At 36.5% G+C, this 14,352-nt stretch overlaps 1 long non-coding RNA gene across 1 annotated transcript in view; it reads right to left on the minus strand.

Annotated features, from left to right (window-relative positions):
• LOC134729825 (uncharacterized) overlaps positions 1-14,352 on the minus strand; it is a 158,248-nt gene that overhangs the window by 129,750 nt on the left and 14,146 nt on the right. Inside the window, exons 2-4 of the long non-coding RNA XR_010111300.1 lie at positions 12,127-12,214; positions 11,674-11,742; positions 8,254-8,399 (exon numbers count right to left, since the gene is read on the minus strand). This is a non-coding gene — a long non-coding RNA (uncharacterized LOC134729825). The remainder of the gene's footprint in view (positions 1-8,253; positions 8,400-11,673; positions 11,743-12,126; positions 12,215-14,352) is intronic.

Here is a 14,352-nt window from a genome sequence, read left to right on the forward strand (position 1 = left end):
AAATCTATAAGGAACCTAAACAAATTAACAAGCAAAAAACAAAAAAAAGTTACTAAAAATGGGCAAATGACATGAACAGACACTTCTTAAAAGAAGACATACACGTCATCCACAAGCATATAAAAGAAGTAAACATCACTGATTATAACAGAAATGCAAATCAAAACCAAAGAAATGCAAATTGAAACCACAATGAGATACCATCTCACACCACTCAGAATGGCTATTATTAAAAAGTCAAAATATAACAAATGCTGTTGAGGTTTCAGAGAAAACAGAGTACTTATACACTGCAAGTGGGAATGTAAATTAGTTCATACACTGTGGAAAGAAGTTTGGAGATTTTTCAAGGAACATACAAAAGAACTACCATTCTACCCAGCAATCCTATTTTGGGGTATATATCCAAAGGAATATAAATTGTTCTACCATAAAGACAGATGCACACATAGTTTCATTTGCAGCACTATTAACAATAGAAGAAACATGGAATCAACCTAAATGCCCATCAATATTGGACTAACGAAAATGTGGTACATATGCCCCACAGAATACCATGTTGTCCTTGGCAACAACATGGATGGAGCTGGAGGTCATTATCTTAAGAACATCAATGCAAAAACAGAAAACTAAATATCACACCTTCTCACTTATAAGTGAGAGCTAAACACTGACTGCACCTGGACACAAAGAAGAGAACAAGACACCTGGGCCTCCTTCAGCATGGGGTGTGGGAGGATGTTGAGGATCAAAAAACTACCTATCAGGTATGATGCTTATTGCCTGGATGGTGAAATAATCTGCCCACCAAGGCCCCATTTCTCTAAGTTTACATGTGTCTGGCCATCTCACATAATCCCTGAACCTTGAATGAAAGTTGGAAATAAAAAGAAATAAAAAATATTTAAAAATAAAAAATAAATCTAGGATGTGGAAGAAAAATAGAAGGACTACAGTAGAAATTAATAAAATAGAAAGAAATGCAATACAATGTATCAGCTAAACCAAGCATTTATTATTTGCAAAGATTAATAAAATTGTTATGTCATTTTTTTTTTTTTGAGACGGAGTCTCCCTTTGTCACCGAGGCTAGAGTGTAATGGCGCTATCTTGGCTCACTGGAACCTCTGTCTCCCAGGTTCAAGTGTTTGTTGTGCCTAAGCCTCCCTAGTAGCTTGGATTACAGGCATGTGCCACCACAGCTGACTAGTTTTTGAATTTTTAGGAGAGATGGGGTTTCATCATGTTGGCCAGGCTGGTCTCTAACTCTTGGCCTCAAATGATCCAGCTGCCTTGGCCTCCAAAAGTGCTGGGATTACAGGTGTGAGCCACCATGCCCGGCCAAAAGTTGATATGCCTTTGGCAAGATGATTAGGATGAAAAAAGTGAAGGCATAAACAATACTAGTAATAAAAATTGGCACCTAAATATGATGCTGTAGACCTTGTAAAGATAATAAAACTTATTTTTAACTGTATTACATCAACAAATTTTGATACTTCATATGCTATGGACAACTCCTTGAAAACTATAGCTTATCAAACGGACTCACAAAGAGCCACAGCTTATGAGTAGTTGTATAACTTTCATTAAATTGAATGAGAAGTCAAAAATTGTCCACTCCCAAATCCGAGGTCTATCAGCTTTGTAAGTTCTCCTGAACTTTCAGTGAAGCCAGTACTACCATAATACCTGAAGTTTTTCATAATATATAACACTTGCATAACTATGATTCTAAAACCTGAGAAAAATAATGTGAGAAAAATGTACTAGCCAATATCATTCATGCATATATAGACCTTTTTTTACCGTTTGTATTTGTGGGTGCATATGCAGGTTAGTTTCCTGAGTGCACTGCCTAATTGCTGAGGTCTGGGGTACAAATGACCCCATCATGCAGATAATGAGCACTGTAGGCAAAATATTTAAATAAAATAATAGCAAAGTGAATCCAGCAAGTTAGATTTAATTGAGGAACATAAGACTGGTATGTCATTAGAAAATCAATTGAAGTAATTCACCACTTTAATAATTTTAAAAAGCCTTGCACTCCACAACTCATCATGGAATGGGCAAGCTGATCCAAATTGAAAAAATAATTGGTGAAGTAACTGTTTTAAAATAGTTACAATAGTTTGTAATCAATGTCTGGTTTTCGAAATGCAAAATCCTTGGAAGAAAATAAAAACTTCAGGTGGTGCATTTCCACAACCTGAAGGGTAATTTGAATATCTACTGATAGACTTTATTCAGTTGCCACCTTCATCTTTATTTAATTTAATAGTAAATAAATATTAAACTATGTATGTATATACTTGAAATGGTCTGAATGTTTTTTGGTTAGGCAGAAGCTTTTACATGTAGGAGCACTGATGCTGTGAAAGTGACTGGAAAGCTTTTAGAAGGTATGTTTCCTTCCCTTTACGGGGAATCCCTGGAGAAAATTTCAGCGACAGAAAAACACATTTTAGGCCGGGCGTGGTGGCTCACACCTGTAATCCCAGCACTTTGGTTGGCCGAGGTGGGTGGATCACAAGGTCAGGAGATTGAGACCATCCTGGCGAACACGGGGAAACCCCATCTCTACTAAAAATACAAGAAAAAAAAAATTAGCTGGGCGTGGTGGCGGGCGCCTGTAGTCCCAGCTACTTGGGAGGCTGAGGCAGGAGACTGGTGTGAATCCAGGAGGCAGAGCTTGCAGTGAGCCAAGATCATGCCACTGTACTCTAGCCTGGGAGACAGAACGAGACTCCGTCTCAAAAAAAAAAACAAAAAAAACAAAAAAAACATTTTACTGGGCAAATTATAAGGTATTACAGATGCATTATGCCAGAGAGTATTTTCATTAAGTAAACAAAGCTTTTTGTGGCCCACGAACTGATGAAAACCAGACCTCCCAAAATCTAGAACCTTGGAGACTGGGTATTCTGGAAATGATATCAGAGAAAGACTGCCCTTGAACCTCATTAGAAAGAATCCTACAAACAAGTCGGCATAATGAACAACTAACAGCACAATGACAGGATCAAATCCATAATATCACTACTAACATTGAATGTAAATGGGCTAAATGCCCCAATTAAAAGGCACAGAGTGGCAAGCTGGATAAAGAACCAAGACCCAAGGGTATCTTCATGAGACCCATGTAACACGCAATGACAACCATAGGCTCAAAATAAGATGACAAAGAAAAATCTACCAAGCAAAAGGCAAACAGAAAAAAAGCAGGGGTTGCAATCCTGATTTCAGACAAAACAGACTTTAAGTCAACAAAAATTTTAAAAGACAAAGAAGGGCATTACATAATGATAAAGGGTTCAATTCAACAAGAAAAGCTAACTGTCCTAAACATATATGCACCCAACACAGGAGCACCCAGATTCTATTTTTTTTTTTTTTTGAGACAGAGTCTTGCTCTTGTCACCCAGGGGGAGTGCAGTGGTGCAATCTCTACTCATTGCGACCTCCGCCTCCCAGGTTCAAGTGATTCTCCTGCCCCAGCCTCCCAAGTAGCTGAGATTACAGGCGCCGGCCACCAAGCCCAGCTAATTTTTGTATTTTTAGTAGAGACGGGGTTTCACCATGTTGACCAGGCTGGTCTCGAACTCTTGGCCTGAGGTGATTCACCCCCCTCGGCCTCCCAAAGTGTTGGGATTACAGGCGTGAGCCACCACGCCCAGCCCATAAACAAGTTCTTAGAGACATTCAAAGAGACTTAGACTTCCACACAATAATAGTGAGAGACTTTGACACCCCACTGACAATATTAGACAGATCACTGAGGCAGAAAATTAACAAAGATATTAACTCAAAACAGGACTAAGTGGATCTATACATCTAAGATCTAAGACATCTATAGAATTATCCACTGAAAAGCAACAGAATGTACATTCTTCTCATCTGTACATGGCACATACTCTAAAATAGACCGCAAAATCAGACATTAAACAATCCTCAGCAAATTTTTAAAAAATCCAGACCCTCAGACCACAGCACAGTAAAAGTGGAATTCAATATGAACAAAATAGCTCATAACCATATATTTACATAAAAATTAAACAACTCACTTCTGTATGACTTTTGGGTAGATAATAAAATTGAGGCAGGAATCAAGAACTTCTTTGAAGTGAATGAGAACAAATATACAACATACCAGAATCTCTAAGACACAGCTAATACAGTGTTAAGAGGGAAATTTATAGCACTAAATACCGACATTGAAAAGTGAAACAGATCTCAAGTTAACAGTCTAACATCACAGCGAAAAGAACTAGAGAGGCAAGAGCAAAGCAATCCAAAAGCTAGCAGAAGACAAGAAATAACCCAAATTAGAGCTGAAGTGAAAGAAATGGAGAAATTAAAAGCCATTCAAAAGACGAACAGAGCCAGGAACTGATGTTTTGAAAAAATTAATAAGATAGGCTGTTAGACTAATGAAAAAGAAAATGAAGAAGATTAAAATAAACACAATCAGAAATGCCAAAGATCTTACCACTGACTCCAGAGAAATACAAATAACTATCAGAGACTATTATGAAAACCCCTACGCACACATACTAGAAAATCAAGAAGAAATGGATAAATTCCTGGACACATACACCTTCCAAAAATTGAAGCAGGAAAAAATTGAATCCCTGAACAGACCAATAATGAGATCCAAAATGAATCAGTAATAAATAGCCTACTAATCAAAAAAAGCCCTGGACCACACGGATTCACAGCTGAATTCTACCGATGTACAAAAAAAGATCTAGTACCATTCTTATTGAAATTATTACAAAAAAAAATTGAGGATGAAGGACTCCTCCCCAATTCATTCTATGAGGTAAGCACCATCCTGATACCAAAACCTGGCAGGGTCATACACGAAAAATATAACTTCAGGCCAATATCTTTGATGAACATTGATGCAAATATCCTCAACCAAATAGTAGCAAACGGAATCCAGCAGCACATCAAAAAGTGAATCCACCACGATCTAAGTAAGCTTCATCCCTGGGAATCAATGTTGGTTCAGCATATGTAAATCAATAAATGCAATTCATCACATTAACAGAAAAAAAAATCCCATATGATCATCTTAATAGTGGCAGAAAAGACTTTCAATAAAATTCAGCATCCATTCACATTAAAAGCTCTCAGCATACTAGCTATTGAAGGAACATACCTCAAAACAATAAGAGCCATTTATGACAAACCCACAGCCAACATCATACTGAATGGCCAAAAGCTAAAATCATCCCCCTTGAAAACTGGAACGATACAAGGATGCCCTCTCTCACCAGTCCTATTCCACATAATATTGGAAGTCCTAACCAGAGCTATCAGGCAAGAGAAACAAATAAAGTGCATCCAAATAGGAAGTCAAACTATCCTTGTTTGAAGATGACTAATTCTATATCTAGAAAACACCATAGTCTCAGCCCAAAATCTCCTTGAGCTGATAAGCAACATCAGCAAAGTCCCAGGATACAAAATCAATATACAAAAATCACTACTATTTTTATACACCAACAACAGCCAAGTAGAGGCCCAAATCAGGAACACAATCCCACTCACAATTGCCACAAAAATAATAAAATACCTAGGAATATACCTAATGAGGGAGGCGAAAAATCTCTACAAGTAGAATTACAAAACACTGCTCAAATAAATCAGAGATGAAAAAAAAATTTAAAAATTCCATGCTCATGGATAGGAAGAATCAAGATCCCTAAAATGGCCATACTGCACAAAGCAATTTATAGATTCAATGCTATTCTTATCAAACTACTAATGATATTCTTCACAAAACTATAAAAAAAGATTTTAAAATTCATTTGGAATAATAATAAAAAAAAACAGCCTGAACAGCCAAGGCAATCCTAAGCAAAAAGAACAAAGTAGGAGACATCATGCTACCCGACTTCAAACTATACTATGGGGCTACAGCAACTAAAACAGCATGGAACTGGTACAAAAACAGACACACAGACCAATGGAACAAAATAGAGAGCCCAGAAATAAGGCCACACACCTACAACTATCTGATCTTCAACAAGGCTGACAAAAGCAATTGGGAAAGGACTCCCTATTCAATAAATGGTGCTAGAATAATTAGCTAGCCGTATGCAGAAGATTGAAAGTGGACCCTTTCCTTACATCATATACAAAAAGTAACTCAAGATGGATTAATGACTTAAATGTAAAATCCAAAATTATTTTTAAAAAACCTGGTAGACAACCTAGGCAATACCATTCTGGACATAGGAACTCACAAAGATTTAATGATGAAGATGCCAAAAGCAACTGCAACAAAAGCAAAAAATTATAAATGAGATCTAATTACACTAAAGAGCTCCTGCACAGCAAAAATAAACTATCAGTAAACAGACAACCTACAGAATTTGAGAAAATATTTGAAAACTATGCATCTAACAAAGGTCTAATATCCAATATCTATAAGGAACTTAAACAAATTTACAAGAAAAAAACAAACAACTCCATTAAAAAGTGGACAAAGGACATGAACATAAACTTTTCAAAAGAAGACATACACGCAGCCAACAATCATATGAAAAAAAATCTCAATATCACTTATCATTAAAGAAATGCAAATCAAAACCACAATGAGATACCATCTCACAACAATAATAATGGAAAACACATGCACACATATGTTCACTGCAGCACTATTCACAATAGCAAGGACAAGGAATCAATCTAAATGACCACCAATGACAGATTGGTTGAAAAAAACGTAGTACTTATACATCATGGAATACTATGCAGTCATAACAGAGAACGAGGTCATGTGCTTTGCAACAACATAGATAAAGCCGGAGGCCATTATCCTTAGCAAACTAACGCAGGAACAGAAAAACAAATACTGCGTGTTCTCACTTATAAGTGAGAGCTAAATTATGAGAACAGATGGACATAAAGAGAGAAACACCAGACACTGAGGCCTAACAAACGGTGAAGGCTGGGAGGAGGGAGAGGAGCAGAAAAAATAACTAATGGGTACTAGGCTTAGTATCTGGGTGACAAAATAATCTTTACATCAAACTCCCATTACACTAGTTTACCTGTATTACAAGCCTACACATGTACCCCTGAATCTAAAATAATTTTTATTTATTTATTTATTTTTGAGATGGAGTCTCCCTCTGTTACCCAGGCTGGAGTGCAGTGGCACGATCTCGGCTCACTGCAACCTCTGCCTGCTGGGTTCAAGCGATTCTGTCTTAGCCTCCCAAGCAACTGGGATTACAGGCACAAACCACCATGCCTGGCTAAACTTTTTTTGTATTTTTAGTAGAGATGAGGTTTTGCCATGTTGGCCAGGCTGGTCTCGAACTCCCGACCTCAGGTAATCAGCCCACCTCGGCCTCCCAAAATGCTCAGATTACAGGCGTGAGCCACCACGTTCTGCCTAAAATAATTTTTTTAAATAAAAAGAACCCTACCAAGTTTTTTTCTCCACCCTCACCACAGCAAAGCTCAAGAGACTCAAATCTTGGGTCTACAAGTCACAACTTAAGAGGGCCCCTCCAGGCTCCTGGAACTGCACACCTGTTGGAGACTCTAAGGTAAAGCTAACCAAAGAAATTCTTTCCGAGAAACAGATGGCATTGTAATACATGGACAGCTTTCCTAAGATCATGGACCAAGATTTCTCTGCAATTATGAAGACCTTAATTTTCCTCCTGTTTTCTGCTGTTCTCACCCTTTCTCTTTTCATGCAGGAAAATTCATGGGACAATAACCTGCGGATGGCTTTAGCAAAAGCTTGTGCTCTGGCAAGAAACCAAATAACTGTTGGATTTGTGGTCTAATGGAAAAAGAAAAACCCTTAAGAAACCATTCCATTATTGCCAATACTTCTTCATGTTCCCATACATACCTTGAAAACCTCAAAGGAAGAGTGAAAAGTTATCCCTGATATGTTAAACATCACCACTTATTGCTTTCCTATGATCTATAGAAGTAGTACTCTTACCTTTTCAATCAATAGCCTAATTGCTACCAGGAACTTTTAAAAAATCCTCTCTGGGTGATGCCTTTTACAAGGTATACTGTGCCTTCTGGCATCGAATATTAGAGACCCAGGAACTACCTATGTGGGTACAAGTAACTGCTTATATAACACTACTCACCAATAGGTGTGGTTATGCACACCTACAGTATACAACAGATGGGCCACCTAAGAGCAAATTTCTTTTTGTATTTTATTCAGGAACTATGATTATTGACTGAGTAGATATAACTGACCTTTGCTCAAACGCCACTACGTGGCCTTCCTTTCCAGCTCCCGAGGGCCTATATTGGGCCGGCCTCTTCACTTTAAAATCTTGCTATTTGTCCCGTCTCCCTTCTGCCTTCCAAACAGCGTTTCCTGAAAATTCTCTTAGTATTTTCTATAATTAGAAATCAAAAAGGAAAATAATCAAAATTAGTATCCATGTTGAAATGAATATGGACAAATTTGTTTTCAATGAGGAAAGGTTCCCATCATGTTTCTGATGCCTAACTTTTGGCAGTATTGAGGTGTCAGTTGTATGAAATGTAAAGCTAATTCATATAGTGGGAAAAAATTTGGAATTTGTGGCCAAACCTCTCAGGGATTCAGATGCATAGAGGCTACCCTCTGACAAATGGATGGCAAGCTTGGCTGCTCTAAGGTTTTCTAATATTTACATTTCTGTTAATGGATCTCCAGATCACTGTGAATTGTGTCACCAGACTAACCACAAAATTGAATACCTCTTTAGATCACGCAATCTTGCAGCATGCTATGGGCCTTGTTCTCCATCATATTGCAAACAAGGAGTATGACCAATGGGACTCAAACACTAATGAATTACACCTAGTGCCTGAACTTTCAGTTGTTCAATTGTGATTAGTTAACTCATGGAGACTCCTGCTGGAAGGTGAGTTTCAGTTTCTTGGCATTGAATTGTGTTGTATTCACTCAAAAATTTTAAATACCCATATACAGCTGTCTTCTGTGCATTGAATGGTCTCATTACAGTTGGAATAACAAAAACATAAAACATAAGAGTCTTCTAACTTATTTTACATCGTGAAATTGTAAATTCTTGACAATTGCTGGATCCAGAAGATTGATTGTGAAGGCTGCAGAGGATGGTGTAACTCCCCATGCCTATGGCTTTGGTCAATCTCTCTCGGGTGAGAGGATGACCAAATGGGGGGAATTGTTAAATTAAGTATGGTTTAAAATGGCATTTTTACATAATGAACTGTGGCCTAGCTTGATGTGTAAACAAGTTGTCAGCATACATAGTAGTACGCCCTTGTAATGAAGCAACAGTGTCTCAGTCAAGTATAACAGCCGGACCTTCAGCTGAAGGTCTGAAAGCTGCTAAAAGCTGCTGAAAGCTGCTAAATTATTCCCAAATAAGGCAAATGCAAACTGCGCCAATCAAGTAATCCCTATATGTCATTTTCTGTTTTCTGTTGTAAATATAGCTCACCACGTTGGGGGTGGGAGCATTCTGAATAATCTTTGGTCCAGAATGCTGCCTGGTTCTAGAAGCTACTGCTTGCTCAAATTAACTTTGTTGAATTTAACTTGTCTTAGGTTTTTCCTTAACAAACTCCATAAGGTATATGCTATTTTATCTCCATGAAACATAGTAATATGAAGATTACAAAGGTTAAATAGCTTGTCTAAGCTCTCATAAGTTGCAGAGCAGCACTATTGCACCTGTCCTCTTCTAAATATCTTCCTTGCAAATAATTTCAGTATTTTCAAAGTGTCCAAATGGTAAAATCACTTATATTTTCTAACAAGTAAGCAATCTATAATTTATTCATCAAGTTATTCTGAATAAGCAATTTAGCTTTTTTGATGATTAAGACATATTGCTATGTCTTAGACACTAAGACAGTATTAGTGCAAGACATATATTAACTAGATAGTTAACTAGCTAATCTCTATGATAGGGGATGGAGTTTCAAAGTTTCTTAAGACAGCGTCTGGTCTTAAGAAACTAGTAGCAGAGTCGGAAAGATAGGTAAAGTGATGATGAAATGTGGCAAGTTCTATAGTAAACATTTGTGTAATATGCTATGGGAAATCAAATGAGGGACTGAGACTATCTCCATCAGGAAATAACAGTATGTTTCAGAGAAGGAATTTTGAAAAGTGAGTAGGAGTTGATAAGGTAGAAAGAGAAAGACATGCTAGACAGTGGGAACAACACATAAGTATAAAAGTGCATGACATGAAAATGGCATGAATGGTGAAGAGACTATTTCAATGAAGCAGTTGTATATGGCATGCGGTAAAGAGCAGTGGGGAATGAAGCAAACAAGGTTAACTGATCAGGTCATGAAGGACTTTGTTTGCAATGACTAATTTATCCTTATAGTGAAAATATTTGGAGCCATAGAAGACGTTCAAGCAAGAGATGAACAAAATTGTATTTACATTTTACTTTTAGATTCTAGTCTACAAATTTTACATTTACATTCTATTCTGTAAACAAATAATTCTATTTACACTACATTTAGATTATTCTTGTGCCAATGTAAATGATGGGATGAGAACAGAGAATCCTGGAGGTAAGAAGACTAAATATATGAGTGCTCCACTAAACCATGTGAGAGATTATAAGTATCTGAGCTAACACAAAGATAGAAAAAATGATGGAAAATGTATTAAGAAGTAGAAATAAATTTAATTAAGACATAGGAAGGAGCGCTCCCAAGGAAACTTGGGAGTATGTCCCAGGCTGCAGTCCATTAAAAAAAAAAAAAAGAAAAGGACATAGGTATTGGGTAGTCCATGAATGGTAAAGAAGAGGAGGAACCATCAATGACCCCACAGCAGTTTCTCTTGGAAGTGACTAAATATGAGGTTCATATATAAATGAAAACATAACTTGCATTATAACTTAGTTTTGTTCAACTGCTCAGAGTCCAATTACCTTTCGTTATCTTCATGGGAATTGATTGCACGGTTAACCTCGGCTGGCTTAAAAATTCTTCCCACCAGTACAATAATTATGTGACAAGCTTTGCATAAATTAACATTAATCTAATTCAACTAAAATCTGTTATTTGATTACACCTTATCTAATTTCTAAAAGGATTTGAAATAACTAGCACTGAAAGGCAGAGAAATGTTGTTTTATTTTATAAAAAGACTTTGAAAACCACCATGGAAAACAGGGAATGTGTTTGTTTTGTTCATCACTATCACTTGTTTACTATTATAGTGCTTGGCCCATAGTGAATATTTGTTAAATAAATAAATAAATTGAAAGCAAGTAAAAGACCCACACTAAGTAGCTACAATATAAGTAAAAGAAGTGTTATGCAAGAACTTTGAGTACATTAAGTTTTTTCAATTTGAAACATATTTTCCAAGAATTCTCAATGTAGTCAATGCTGAAGACTTACCATAGAAAACCTGTAACAGAACATTATATTTATCATAGCAAACATTTTAAAATTATGTATTTAACACAAAAAATACCTTAATTATAACAAGAGGTGCAATGTGCCACTAGCTAAATATTATCTTAAAACATACTACTATGCATTACCAGAAACTTCTCATTGTCAAGCAGTTTCAGGAAGGGTCAGGACTAATTTTGCCAGTAAAATATTGTGGATCTGGGGGGATATTGTATTAAATAAATATTAAACTCTAAATCAACAGACATTTCATTTTACTGTTGAAGTTTCTTCCTAGAGTTTTCTTCTTTCACATTATTACATTTTGCCAGCCAGCTGTAGATGAAAACACAATGCAATATGTTAAACTCACAGTCAATGGATTCTAAGTTATGCTTCTCACAAAGTCCACACTTTTAATAAATATTATATACTATGTTGTAACTTAATTATTATCAGAATTATTTTTAAATGAGAGGCAAAGACCAAAAGAATAATAAGATGTGACTACAGAAACTATTAAAGAAGCCAAATAATTTACTAAGAAAGCCAAATTAGAAAACAAAGAGTTTTATATTAAGGATGACAGAAAGATGACTCCCCATGAAATACATTTATTTGCCAACTGCCTAAAATTCATTCATGAATTCTAATCCAAAATACATACTTCCAAGCTTTAAGACACTCTGAAGCTAGAGTGATCAATTCCTCTGGGCTTACCTTAGACTTTCCAACTTTTACCACTGAAAGTCCAGTATCCCAGGAAACCTCTCTGTTCCACATTAACAGCGATGGTTAATCACTCTATCTGAAACACATCAGAAAAAATAAGAAAAATATGGTTTTATACCACGTAACTTCATTCACATGTTTTATTAAGCTCTGACCTAACCAAACTATTCATTTCAATGTAAAATAAGAGCAATTAACCTGAATCCAATTATTAAAGTAAAAAAGGAACTATGTCCTTCAGTTTCATCATATGTTTTCAAGTAGTTTATTATCCTGAATTACAACGGAAAAGAATTAAGTAGTTCCAGTAAATTCAGAACTATACCTTTCATTGCAAAATAGTTATGTTACGGCTAGATCGAATACAACAGACTTCACATGTCTATTTTTACTCTGTCTCTCACATACTGCTCTTCTGTAGTTATAAATTTCACAAGTGATAACAGTTTAAACTAAGAAATTAACTCAACAAAAAATTCATGGTTAAGATAGTTCTCTTCTTCAGGTATTGAAGAATTGGTAGCAGATAAAAATTAAATTATATGAGAAAAGCTTAACATTTGGTGGATACATTTACAATATGCATATAATAAGCAACTTCAATGTTGAAATGTTAATTTCATGTAGAAGTAAAATATTTTTTCTTAATAGGCCATTTTATTCCGAAAAATAATATTATAAACACTATTCTCATATTCTTTCTCAGAAACAGACATAAACATCCTGGATTTTCATGGTGCCCTAATGTTTATATCTGATTCTTCACTCGGGTTTGAGCCTGAAAACCAACTGAGGCCAATAGAATCCAAGAAGAAATCTTCTGTGCTGGGATGTGACTTCAGAGAAAGGTTTTCTTCCATGATTAGGAGTGATAAACTAGGCAAATGTTCTGCCTTGCCCTTGCCTGAATCAAATATATAGTCTGTCAGCATGAGATTCCTGGGGCTTCAGTTATAAGTATGTGAGGATGAGATCCCTCAAGGGGAAGCCTGAGAGAATAAAAGAAGACACTTAACCAACACCTGAACCATCTCTCTCTGGTATTCTTTATGTGAAAGTAATAAACCTCTAGGGTTTAATTCCATTTTAGTCTGGTATTCTAATACATGTGGCTGAAAGCATCTTAATTGATACTCCAGTTTTCCAACCACAAAAACAAAAATACTATAGCTGTCAACGTGATAAAAGGCAACTTGTTGGATAAACAACTAAACTTATCACTTTGGTATTTGTCTTTACCTATTTCACTGTTTTTATATAGTTAGGTTTTTTTCTCTGAAATGAACTTTTATTCTGACTCAAGATGCACAGGACTATTAATTTCTCCCAAGGACTAACATCATGTCAGCTTCCACTCATAAATGACAGAAAATCTTGTTATAAGAATTACTGCTGGGCGCGGTGGCTCACGCATGTAATCCTAGCACTTTGGGAGGCTGCGGCAGGCAGATCACCTGAGGTCAGGAGTTCGAGGCAAGCCTGACCAACATGGAGAAACCCTGTCTCTACTAAAAATACAAAAATTAGCCAGGTATGGTGGCAAGCGCTTGTAATCTCATCTACTAGGGAGGCTGAGGCAGGAGAATTGCTTGAACCTGGGAGGCAGAGGTCTCAGTGAGCCAAGATTGTGCCACTGCACTCCAGCCTAGGTGACAAGAAAGAAACTCCATCTCAAAAATAAATAAATAAATAAATAAAAAGAATTACTAACGTGTCAATACAGAGACAAAAAGTTCCCAGAAAACTTTCCCACTTGAAATGTTCATAAAGGGAATTTCCAGTTTCCAGCTCATCATGTAAAGAATGTGGAGGTCAACAGTCCTGTCCACACAACAACAACAAAAGCTGAACAAACTGTAATTCAGCACCTATTATTGATTCATCAGAGAACCTAGGGCACAGGGTAAACCACTGTCCCCAAAATTGGAGAGGAAGATAAGCAGATAGAATAACAACTTATTGAAGAAGAAATGCACACACAGAAATCCCCATGTTAACCAATCCAGAGTAGAAAAATCTAAACAGTAATTAATACATTTCCGGAGGATTTGTGTGAAAAAAGTTTGAGAGTTAAAAGCTCCAAGGTGGGGGTAGTCTTAGAGATGCTTTCACATTTTTGTAAGCTTTACTGCCAAGAGATAACTAGGTTCTCACAGTGAACATCAGAGAAAAATGTCTTAGTTATTTCAGCAGGAGGAGAGGAAAAGTAGCCAT

This window comes from Pan paniscus, chromosome X, assembly GCF_029289425.2.
Source record: "Pan paniscus chromosome X, NHGRI_mPanPan1-v2.0_pri, whole genome shotgun sequence".
NCBI lineage: Eukaryota > Metazoa > Chordata > Mammalia > Primates > Hominidae > Pan > Pan paniscus.